Genomic DNA, 9192 nt, shown 5'->3' on the forward strand with positions numbered 1-9192 from the left:
GTGTGAAGAATAATAGTAGAGCCTCACACAACAGTCTTCACTCAAGACACCCCATTTCAAATTACTTGTATTCGTCTCTCTCCTTCCCCAATCTGTCTCTTCCTCCCTTTGTACCTCCCCATTTCTCCCTCCCTCCTTCCCTCTGTACCCTCCCTCTCGTCCCTGCCTCCATACTTCCCCCTTTCCTCCCTCCCTTGTGTGTGTGTGTGTGTGTGTGTGTGTGTGTGTGTGTGTGTGTGTGTGAGAGAGAGAGAGAGAGAGAGAGAGAGAGAGAGAGAGAGAGAGAGAGGGGGGGGGGGGGAGTTGATGTTGACAGATTATTATTTATCTAACATATTCAATAATTTTAACTTTTTATTTTTATGTATTAACAAAACCAAAAATTATCCTGTGTGTTGTGTGAATCTTTTAATTGATTTGAAGCTCCTGCAAATGACTTGTAAGCTAATGTGAAATTTGTCTCTTCTTTCAGATTGTTGTACCCTGCATGGAATATTTATCAGCCACTCCCACAGCAGTAGCTATAAAGTTATTGTCTGCTTTATTGTTCTCTAACATATCAGTGTCTTGAATTAAAATTAAGATATTTCTTGTTTTCCAAATTAAGTTATAGACGTAATGGTATGTGCATGTCTAACATAAGACTATTAGTTTAAATTAATAATTGTAATTTATCTGCAAATTTAGGATTGCTGTGCAGTATGTCCAGAGTAGTATTGAGATTTGTTGTATAACTGTGCAACAATAGGAAAAAAAATTACAAACACAACCTGACCGCACACTGCCAGAAACCTGTAACAGATACAAAGTTCATGGATTTGCACAATATTTGATATTGACAGGATTTCCCCACTAGCTGGATAGGCTCTGTGTCTTTGTTCATTGTTAATATCATCAGTAGTAGTGAATGCTCAGGTAAAATGCATTGTATGCAATTATATTGTTAGGATTTTACAATCTGAATCTGAATTTTTAATCTTTAATACAAGCATTAAGGAAAGTTCTTTGATGGTTGGGAGTTTTAATATGGGCAGATAACTGCAGAATGAAAATTAGCATAAAATTTGTGACATGATATTGCTCTGGTGGAAAGTATTTTTATTGGTAAGGAGTTGCTGTTAATGATTTTTTGAGTAGGCAACAGATAATGATGATATGTATATCTTTGGGTCTGTATTTGATGTAATAAAATAGTGAAAAGGAAGAAAACCAAAAGATTACCAAAGTCTGCAATATTAATTTCTGTTGACAGCATAGAAAATTTTCCTGAATGGCCAGGTGTTACATGTGCTGCGACAGATATTGTACAGATCATTCAGTAAATGACTAGAGATTTTTATCACAAACATTTATTATGCGGATACAAAAGGCTTATGGTAACAAATTTACAATCATAGTTTTAACTGAAATGAAGAAAGACTGAAAAAGGCTCATTTTTAAAAGTAATTCGTTCATAACTAAGGCAACTAGAGAAAATACATTGACTTTAAAAGCTGTGAACTGAACTATTAGCTTCTACCTATTCAGACAGCTCAATTAAATTTAAACTTAACACATGATCTATAAAGTAATTTAGGTTTCTATTTTACTTTAATCACTCATTGTATAAAATTATTAACTAATTGAAGCTCATTTCTCATATACCACAGTGTGTAAAATACTATTGTTGATTTGAACACTTACGCTCACAGAACTGGAGTTATAAACAAATTCAAATACTGCAAGACTGACTGACATTGAGGATAGTAAACAGTTCATTGCTCAAATCTCAATAAACTTACGGATCTACTTTTATACAAATGTGAACGTAATTTTGGCCTTTGAAAAGTATTTCATAACATCATTGTTCATAAGACCTGTAGTAGTTGCATCACTATGAATGAATGGAGTGATATGCAGTTTTATGATAAGGATAGTTACAGGAATTGTAGTTATGGAGAAAATGATGTAGAGATGTATATTTTAGAATACTGTTAAGCACAATGTTGTGAAATGATTCATCTTGGCTGGATCCAATTTACTTGTTCTGAATGAATCATTGAAACAGTAGTTAGAAGGGGACAATACATTTGAAAATACTTTATGGTGCCTGGAGTAGGGAAAAGAAATTATGAATGGTTTGGAAGAGTAGCTATTTTGTGAGATCCATACCTTTTTCTGAATTTAATGAAATGTGTGTACTAAAGCTGCTAGGATAAGAGGTATCTTTCTCCTTCTCCATGGCTCCTTTGTGCAATTTATTAATCGTGCATCTTTTTGAAAATGAAATATGCCGTGCATAATAAGTAAGGCATATATAAGTTACATCTCATTACCACTGCCAAACTTAAATTCACTTTTCAACTTCAGATTATTTATTTTGTAAACTTAAATGCACTTTATAAGATGGGGTAACATTGCTCTTAACTGGATGCCTCTTTGTGTGAAAGTACTAAAAGTGGCATTCAAAAATAGTATCTAAACGTATTTTCCTTTATCCTTGGAATATTTAGTTTTCTGGCCAAAAGCATAAAGTATATAATTCGAGGGGTGACAGCAATTTTTCTTTTTTCCAAAAACATTGATGGTTTTTTCTGGAAGTACTGTGAATTGCTCTAAATGCCTTCTAAAACAGTGATACAAATAGTATATTAGATGTTAAACCATAAGCAGAAAACTAGATTAGAAATAAGATAAAAATGATATATGAAAATTGGTTTATACTGGAACATATAGATATGTATACACATTTAGCTTCATGCTAACAATTATGGAAATAGCTTGAAGAATATGGAGCTATGTATAATGACTGCACTGCTATTTGGCAAAATAAAGTGGAAAAATAGTTGCTCAGAGAACTGAAAGGAAATGGATAATCGGTAGATTAAATATTTCTGTTACTGACTGCCCTGAAGTTAATATTGATAAAAATGCTGTTGATGTGATGTGACTAACTTAGTTACAGATGCACATTAGAAATATGTAGTTAGGTGCTGTAATAAAGGGTACCTCTATACCTGTGCTGTAAGTGGTAATAATTTGGTTTGTACTGTTTTTCATCAAAACTTAGTTATTTATACTTTATCGTAGCAGCATTCTAAAAGTGACTGAGTTATAACATGGAAGCATGCATATGGTTGCATCCACAGTTTGTCTAATGGCTCTCCATTAATTTAAATCACAACCCCGGAGTAACTTGCCTGTGGTTTATGCAAAACTTAAAACACTTGTAGTTTGGTAAATCTCACCCCCTTCTTTCCCCTCTTTTTGCCACCACTACCACCACCACCACCACCACCACCACCACCACCACCACCACCACCCACATTAATATACACCTTCTATTTTATTATTTGTTGTGTATGTCCTCCTCCTCCAACTCTTCCTCTTTCTCATCATTGTTGTATCTCCTGCAATGAAATTTGTGACAGCATATTTTTTGTAATTGCAGAAGGTCCGTGAGTGTTGGTGAAATATATTTTCTGAGAAGATACATGGCCAAATAAAATTTTAATGATAAATTAGCTGCATTTATACCACATTGCCAGAAACTTCACTGAAAACAGGTTATTTAAGTTTTATTTTTCTTGTAAGAAATATGCATGGTGAATTTCCTGATGAAATTGAACAATTTTGAATAGTAATTGGGTACCAGATCATTCACTATCAATATGAAGTGTTGAGTGGTTGATGGTCATCCAGAAGGGTCATGAAACAGTATTCAAGTAGAAAAGAAAGTGTCATAAAAAAGACAAGATAGATAAAAATATTGGTGAAAGGCAAAAATAACAGTAACAAGGAAACTTCAGAAAAGTTTGGAGGCAAAAGAGTGTACAGTATGACAGAAATAGAAAAGGAAGAAAGTAATAAAAGAGCAGGAAAGTTACCTACCCTCCAAGCACTTTTCTTGTCACCTGCACAGCAATTGAAATTTCTCTGTTCCCGTCCCTCTCCTCACCCTATGCACTTGTGAATGTGTACAGGCATCCTTACCAATCCTAAAAAGAAGTTTGGAAGCATTACTGATCATTCCTTCTCCTCCTCCTCTTTCTCCTCTTGGCATGCCTGTCTGCCACTCAGCACTTTGTCCCAAAGATCGCTAGTGGACTGTCCTCTCATTCACTGTTTTAATCATAAAAAAGCTTTAAAAATGACTGAAATGGTAGAAATAGAAAATACGTGGGCAAGTCATCCAGAAGTCATACTATTTGTTTCATTACAATGAGGAATATCATGAGAAGATGCATTCTTTAACAATGATTGACCATGGGGGACTGTGTAAGTATGTGGGAAAACAGTCCTAAAAGTTGTGAACTCTACTATGGTCTGTATGCTGCCTGCTCTTGTCAAGTAATTGTGCTTGAAATATAAACAAATTTTTAAACATCCAAATATTATTTGGCTCAAAGAAGGTGGCCTATCCAAAGGAAAGGTACGCTTTCATGTGCAGTAATTATCATGGGATCATATGAAAAACGATGTAAGTGAAGTACCGTCATTACCTCTTGGCTGTTATCAGATAATTTCAATCATTTGTAGTTAGATTCTAAACTGTGAACAATTCTGAAAGAAAGTAAGATCTTTAGGGCAACACCTTAAGAATTTACACAGGACATTCTTAGCATTTTATGGATAGAAATAAACAAAAGAATTTTTTGGCACTTCAGTTCACTTTGTGTATATTTTACTTCCCATAAAAGGTTAGTTAATAAGTATTCTTAGCTCAGTGAAATGGAACATTGTCGTCTAGAAACTTGCTATCAGTGGTAGGACATACAAATCACCAAAATGTTGAATGTAATGACTTCAGTATTGATTCAGTTTCACCAGCAGTCTTTAACCATAAGTGGAATCCATCCTGTACCACTTTGGAGAATCAGTATATTGCACAGTGCAGTGGAGACAATTTGGGAGTGCACCATGTATATTGCTCATTGGTGAATATACTTGAGTTTATGAAGGGGTGCATGAGGTGATATAGAAGTTTGTAATCAAACTCTGGTAAGTGTCATTGTGTAGACATAATCTTATTAGGAGGCATTTCAGAAAATATGCAAAGATCATGTGAAATAACTGTTATGCTCTGTTTATGTATACAGCTTTCATGTTATTCCACTGGCTCTTGACTATTATAGTTGACTATTATTTCTGACTCATGATTTTATACATTTGGTTCTGTAAAGAAACTGAAGTCCAAGGCAAAAAGGTAAATGTGTTAGACTTTTTTGTTGAAACTAAAAGAAAACCTCACTATAAGAAATGTTTTTCCATGTCTTCTTTTGAAAGATACTAGCTGTCTGCAATGAGACAGTTTCTTTGTTTCTTACATCAAGCCACTACTCCCTCACCTTTTTCAAACTTGATATGTTCTCAGTGTTACATTTTATTCATCTTTCTTACATTTATGCATTTTTCCTGGTTCTAAGTGAAACTTACTAAATGATTAACAGTACTAATGTTAAATACTGTTGAGCAATTAGTGTAAATATGTAAAGAATTAAATACAATACCTATTGCTTGGGTGTTATATGAAAGGTAATGCTGTCATGTAACATTTTACTGTATGCTACTTCTCACTGGAATTGTAGTGTGTGAAAGATGGCTTTCTTAAAAATATTTTGTGTCCGTATCTAAAATTCATTCAAGTATTGTATACCAAAACACACAGAAAATGTATTTGTTCAACATAAGAAACAATTATTTCCGAGCATGTATGAATACAGAAATTAAAAGTGTGGTGGGAGCTTAGGTGCAGAGAGAGTCTCAGAGGAAAACTAATTGGGAGTTATTTGAAAATCAATAATATTTTTTGCAAGCTGGACAAACTATTCGTGTTCACATAGGGAAATGGATCAGCTTTCTGTTTGCATTTTCATCTTGTAAAGGCAGTATACTTAAAACATTGCAAAATCATAACTATTAAACTTTTATAGTACAATGTTATGACGGCAGAAGATAAACAGCGGTTTGGAAGAATATTTGCTGAGTATAACTGGAGCAAACAATGATCAATAATTTTATTCTGTGACAAAATTTTGATACGAGCAGTGAAATTGTGTTTCTTGGTTTGTCATAAGTATTGCCATAGAATACACTGGAGAGCTTGTTATGCAGGTTAAACTTAAAGCTACGGTGGCACTATGTCAGTTTTATGTGGGAAGAACAATTTTCAAGGTTTCAGTGTATGACTTTATTTTTGAAAGAAAACTTACCTGTTCAGCGGGATATCATTGCATTATGATGTCAATATCAAAGTAATGTCTGACATGTTTCTTGAATTCAGAACAACAACATACTCCATAATCTGGCAAAAACCGTCATAGCAGTTTATCAAAACCTCCGCCTCTCAAGGAGAACCATAAGTTTGTATGTATGTATGTTGTATGTATGTATGTATGTATTTATTTATTCACACACAAAAAAATTCAATTTTGGGTCACTCCTATAAACACACATTTTGTGATTGTTTATTTGGAATCTATTTCATACATAATTGTTGTAAGCTACATTATCTCTAAAACATATTTGAAATATACTCTTTGTTGTGCATGCAGCATGTCATAAGTTGCAATTTTAAAAATTGATTGTATTAATATATGTACAGTGAAAAACATGTAATATTTGTATCACCTTCATTATTGGAAAGAACATTGTAATGTTCTAATATTGAGTGCAGTAGAAACATTCTTTCAGAGTGTATCATGTTACTGTAACCTCTAAATTGTAAGAGTGGCTAATGTCAGGAGCACCTATACTAGAGCTATTGGATGTAAACTTTATAATACCTCTGATTAAATACTGTTTGTTTTGTACATTAAAATGTTGTCACTGATTAATGTATTTGTTTCCTTCCTGATAGTTCCATGAGAGATGAACATATATTTCAAAATTGCAAGTGTGCACGTATAATCACAGAGATGAATTTATTGTTTACTGCCATGGATTTGCTTACATACATTTTGTAGGAAACCAGTTGTTTTCATCACCTACACTTTTCAACATACATTAATTTCATGTTAGAGGAAAAACATCTATTATTTACTTTGTTTACTTCATGTTTAAATTGTGAAAGAAAAGAAAATTTGGGAAAGTTGTCACTATTTTACATTCTAACAGCATTTCATGTTATAGCAGGAATTCTGAAGGTACTGTAAAACTGGGTAGAGGTATAACTTTGTGATAAAAGTGTGCTCTAGCACTTTATTCGTACATGCTGTAACTCACATCAACATCCAACATAAAGCTCTTCTGCGGTATGTTCTTGCATAGTGCTGCCACTCCAGTATGCTCCTTGATAGTGCTGCCATTAGTGATGGAAGCTACAACTGCGTGCATTCACTTCAGCTGGTCGCAAAGCCATTTTGTTTGCAGGTGGAAAAATGTCTTTATAGATTTCTTGGAAACTGCTACTGTTGACAGCTTTGAATAGCTGACTAACTGTAGGTAAGTTGAAATAAATAAGTTACATATGTTGACCATTTTGTATAAGAATTAAATTTTAAAACAGATTTTATTTGGCCACTGGAAACAAAAAAAAGTTATTTCTGTAGTTTATGGGGGTAACTCTGACACCACATATACCTGCAGAAACAAGTGTGACAGTTGAAATTGTAGGAAGCAAGTCTCATTAATGGAATTAGGGATGATTTAGTAAAAAAGACACTTTAATTTCACATTATAACTTTGTTTGCAAATATAGTTTACAGTTGCTTAGAAAATTATATTAAATGTGTCATGACTCTGTTCTTCTGATACCACTGAACTTGTGAGCAAGTGTCTATCAGTTTGAACTAAATACCTTACCTAGAGGGCAGTTTGTTAAATGTAAGTGTAGCAACCTTTTTTTTCCTCATACATTTACACCCCAACATTTGCATAAATGAGTGTATAAGTTTTGTTTAATTACCTTGCATACTGCAGTTTAGTTTTTAAATTCTCATTTTGTTTCAGTTAGAATAGGTCTATAACTTGGATTTTAACAAAATTAGAAAAATAAATCTCTCAAAATTGGCAAACTTTGACATGTTTTATGGTGTATGGACAAAATAAAATTCATACAGCTGGGCAAATTTATAAAAAAGTTATAACTGCGTGTCATAAAGAAACACCAAATCAACCCATCATGTGACATGTGAATTTAAGTCTACCTTTGCTGTCTAAGGCTTCATGTCACAACGTTGTCCACACCTTGGAGGGTTGAGGTGGGGGGGACTTTGTGTCAATTAATATTCTGTGTTTTTAATATCTCATTGCACATAAAAACTTTATTGCTCTCAAAATTAAAGGACAAAGGTTATACAGTTCCATATATATGTAAATTAAATGTGTAACTAAGTTGCCCAGTTTTACAGTTGTAAAATTATTTAGAAATATGACTCTTCTGCTAAACTGGTTACCATCTGTCAGATTAAATGTAATATTAATACTGATATTCCACATTCCGATACCTTCAGAATATGTAAAAGCAGGTGTTATGCATCCTAAACTAAACCCCTTCAAAAAAATCTCATTGTTGTTTCAAATGGTATGTTTTGTTCAAATGACATATTTTGGGCCAAACATGTGAGCATGTAAAGGCCAGCCTATGTATGGCAATAATACCAAAGCATCACATGAACCAGAAACAGTGTGTTTAACTCAACAGTGCTGAATAACAATAACAATACTCAACATTTGTATCAACAATGCTGCCTCAATTATTTTGACAGTTTTGTCATTTTGAGCCAGGATGAAAGGTGCATAATGAGCAGGCCTCAAATTTTTGGATGCTAAAATACAGGAAATTTTCTATCTTTTAAAAATACTTGAAATATGTGACAAAAAAGTAAAAGTATTTAATTAGAGTTCAGTTTATTTATGAGAATATGAACAATATGCAGCATTCATGAATGCACTTTGTTATGCCTCACAAACTGCTGATGATTTACTATGCACAAAGAGATTAAACCTCAAGTAGTCCATCACAAATGACTGACAATTATCGTGAAGCACTGCCTTATACTGGCAAAATGAGCACTCCATGCCACGTAGTGTCAGTCTGGGAAATTTATGGCAGGGCACATTGGTATCCTCTTCTTGATGGTGATGTAACACGTTTTAAATTTTGCACATAGTTTGAAACTCACATTTGTTATCAAACACATGTCTGAATTTATTTTGTAACATTTGTGCTGCAGATCCACTAAGAGTGTTAATTTTTCTTTTGATGTCATG

The 9192-nt window shown here is 33.6% G+C and overlaps 1 protein-coding gene across 1 annotated transcript in view; it reads left to right on the top strand.

Annotated features, from left to right (window-relative positions):
* LOC126183282 (DNA fragmentation factor subunit alpha-like) overlaps positions 1-6799 on the top strand; it is a 92210-nt gene extending 85411 nt beyond the window's left edge. Inside the window, exon 6 of the mRNA XM_049925113.1 lies at positions 473-6799. The gene's annotated coding sequence lies outside the window, so the exon portion shown is untranslated. The remainder of the gene's footprint in view (positions 1-472) is intronic.
* The last annotated feature ends 2393 nt before the right edge of the window (positions 6800-9192 follow it).

This window comes from Schistocerca cancellata, chromosome 4 (assembly GCF_023864275.1).
Source record: "Schistocerca cancellata isolate TAMUIC-IGC-003103 chromosome 4, iqSchCanc2.1, whole genome shotgun sequence".
Lineage (NCBI taxonomy): Eukaryota > Metazoa > Arthropoda > Insecta > Orthoptera > Acrididae > Schistocerca > Schistocerca cancellata.